Genomic DNA, 3,955 nt, shown 5'->3' with positions numbered 1-3,955 from the left:
GGAAATAAAGTTTTAATTTTGCAAGGGGAAAATGCTACTAAATATAAAATGGTGTTGGAAAAAAATGGTATTGGCAATGATACTGGTGCTTATTAATTCACTTGCATCTTGTTTCGGATAATGTGAACCTATATTTTAAAAAGGGAAATGTAAGGCATTGTTCCCATACACCAAGGTTTTATGTTCGATCCCTGGACAGGGCGCATAAAAGGATCAACTAGTGAATGCATAAATAAGTGGAACAACAAATTGATGTTTCTCTCACTATCAAAAATCAATATTTTTTTAAAAAGGGAAAAATAAAAGGATTATCAGATAATTCCATTGCAAAGAAATAATGTGTATATATTTTACACTTGAAAGTCTATAGAAATACATCTATATCAAAAGCGGTAAAACTGAGGGACTGATTATTTTCAGAAATAGGGCTATGGTGTAAAAAATAAACACACAGTGCCCATGGGAGAGAAGAGTCTGTGTGGGAGAGAGAGAGAGAGAGAGAGAGAGAGAGAGAGAGAGAGGAGGAGGAGGAGGAGGAGGAGGAGAAGCAGAAGCAGAAGAAAGAAGGAGAGAAGAAAAAGGGAGTGATGAGAAAATCCCAAGGCACACAAATAATATGAAGTGATATCAATGACCATTAATGGTTTTCTCAGGGCAGTGTGTGAATTAAACCATTAAAATGATGAAATTGTTGAGTGTATAAAATGACTATGTGAGATATAGCTAACAACAAAGCACATAACATATACAGTAGAGAAGCATAATCAAAATTATGAATCATGGCACTTTCTACATGTTGGTTTGTGAAAGATAATTGTGGATTACACTGTTGACAATATTCTATGAAAAGAAATTATAAATATTCTTATTAAAATGTTGCATCAGTAACAGAAAATTAAAAGTGATCTTTCAGGCACAACTTGGAATTAATGCAGCAATAACTGGAGAACATATTTTTAAATAATAGGATTTATTTAGTAAGAGCTTTGACAATAGACATAAACACTCATAATAGTGATTGTGATAATTATAATTCCTTCTCCACAAATTGCCTGTATCTTGTCCTTCATATAAATACTAGCTCTAATTATATCCTAGAGAATATGATTTAGATAAAAATATAAGTTTTTCTTTTAAAATATAAGTTAATACTCTTTCTGGAGAGAGGGCTTTAAAAAGAAGATAGATTCTTATCTGTGTAGCATTATTTTTGAAAGTGTAAGGGAAGTTGGATTTCTACATACAGCTTACTAATTGGATTGTAAATTTTTTCCTTTCTAGTCAAACAAGCAGTGGTCACACCAGAGGCTAGGTAGAATCTGGCAAGAGATTGATCAATATGGCAAGCAAAATATCTGGAGAATATGTATTTATTTTTGGTAGTCCAAATCATTCATATATAAGAATATGTTTATCTAAACTCATAGAACTGTATGACAAAAAAGTACATTATATCACAATAAATTTCACCAAAAATAATTTCTATGAAAAAGAAGAAAGAGAGAGAGAGAGAGAGAGAGAGAGAAAAGAAGAAGAAGAAGAAGAAGAAGAAGAAGAAGAAGAAGAAGAAGAAGAAGAAGAAGAAGAGAGATGAAAGAACCATTGATCAGTTGCTTCCAGTAAACACTCCAATGGGGGATCAAACCTATAACCTAGGTATGTGTCCTGACTGGAAATTGAACTGGCAAACTTCTTTGGTATAAGGGGCAATGCTCCAACCATCTGAGCCACCCAGCCAGGGATATAAAAGTATTTATATTTTACAATTATAAAGATAATCCATATGTGTTTCAGAAATGTTGGAAAACTTTAAAACCTTAAATAAGAAAATAAATCACATTTCCACTAGTAGAGAAAATTGTTGATATTCTGCTGTATATTTTCCCAGGTGTGTATGTCTATATTAATATAAATGTGTCTCACAGACTTTCAATCCTGATTTTAATTTAAGTAAGATTAAAGTTTTGGGGACATTTATCATTTCTAGACAAGTTTGGATTTAAAATTCGGATTACAGGACTTCTGCTTCTGGCCAAGATGGTGCAATAAGAAATTAACTCCTACATGATATACCTTAAAATCCAGAAGAAACATGAAAAAACAGCTTTCAATTTATTGGACATCAGGCCATAAAGGACAGTGATCTCTAAGAAATGGAAAACAAATAAGTCCTACGATAACCCAGTTTATTGCCTGGGAAGATAATGCAGATCATACTGCACAGAGGGAGAGGCTGGCAGTCTCCTTGAGTTGAGGAGTTGGAGCTAGTATTCCAAGAAGGCTAGAATTCACAAGACAGAATAATGGAGAGAAAATTGCTGCACCGAGGGAGAACTCTGGAACTCACATGGGGTACAGAAATAGTTCTTGTTTCCATTAGATTGGAAATCCTCATAATTCATGAGTCATTGGAAGGTTTTTGCCTTCATAGTAAAACACTGTTGAAAAGTTAGGAGGCCCTCCATGATTTTTGATATTCAGAAGCTACCAGGTAAAGCACTAGCAGAAAACAGTTGGGGACAAAGCTAGGAATGAAGGACGAGACAGAGATTGTTAGCATCAGGAAGGAAGTTCCAGTGAAAAATCCTAACAAAATCTCAAGGGGGGTAGTGGGTTGCGGGGAAGGCAGCTAGTCTCATTCTGATAATAGAAACTAGATGAATGGGGAGGACAGTATATAATGGTGTGTGTCTAAGTCAGTGGTGGGGTAATGAATCGGGGAACAAGAAACAGGATGATAAAGTATGCTGGGGATGTAAAGATTGTGAGCTCAGAAGTTGTTAGCAGTGCTGGAAAGCCAGGCAACAAAACTGGGATTCAGCACATTGGGCAGAAAGGAGTCTACAAGGATGGATGTCTGCGCAGGGGCCTGATGAAGTCCATGGCCGAGGAAGGGTCCTCTAACATAGAGCTTCCCCAGCAGTGCTCAGAGATATCCCTAGAATTCTGTGGTTAGGTGGCCAGGGTCACTGTCCCTGAGGGAGAAGAAAGGATACTGAGTGAACAGGACTCCGGGATTACAATCTTTACTTCAACCAGATTTCTCTGCCTTACTCATGTTCATGGATTCAGTTTCTTTGAAAGCTTCTGTTGGAACATGGGATCCACATCTAAAATTATAATTTTTTAAATGCCAACTTTTTCAAGTGCCTACTATGTGATAGGTACTTTCAAATATAGGATCTCTTCTTGTTTTCAAAGAATTCTGTAAATCTTAGCAGGGATTCCTGCACTGTCCTTTGCAATAACCTCTATAATCTCAATACCCTGAGAATCTTTTCCTTCCTTATGATTTATAGTCAAAATGTTAACTGGTGAGTCTCTGCTACCCTCCATATGATGGAACATTCCCCAACATCTGTATATCAGGCATACTGCAAACCAGTATATCCTTCTGGGGCAGATATACTTACCAGAGGCATTGGAAAGATGGTAATTCTTTTTTTCTTTTTAAAGTTAATATGTCCACCAAGAAACCGTTCATCTCTAGGGTTCCAGGGCTTTAGGGATTCAGCCCCTGTAGATGTTTGCTTATACTGTGATTTCTATTGTGTTTCCTCATCTACCACTAATAAAGAAGGCTTTTGTTTCTGACAATCTAGGTAAGCTCATTCATCTGTTGATGTGATCAGTGGCTTGTTTCAAATAAGACATCTTATTAGAATCCTACTGTAAATATCTGGTTTCAAAAACCCTTACTAACTTCAGAGTTATATCCCAAGAACCAGTAGATCACATGAAAACTAGACTCTATTCACCAGCCTATAAAGGACACATATTTCAATAAAGAAATTAAAGAAAAAACACTTGAGAATTATTTAAGATGCCAGGAGGGATACCCAGGTATCTAAATATCCTTCAGGTGCACTTTTTACTGTAGCCCAGAAAGAGGGATGCAACAGCCAGGAGGCTTCTGCAGGTAGTAGGATGTTCAATGTTGGGGGTAAGTGGGTAA

This window comes from Myotis davidii, unplaced genomic scaffold, assembly GCF_000327345.1.
Source record: "Myotis davidii unplaced genomic scaffold, ASM32734v1 scaffold382, whole genome shotgun sequence".
Classification (NCBI taxonomy): Eukaryota; Metazoa; Chordata; class Mammalia; order Chiroptera; family Vespertilionidae; genus Myotis; species Myotis davidii.
This window is presented reverse-complemented; position numbering follows the sequence as displayed.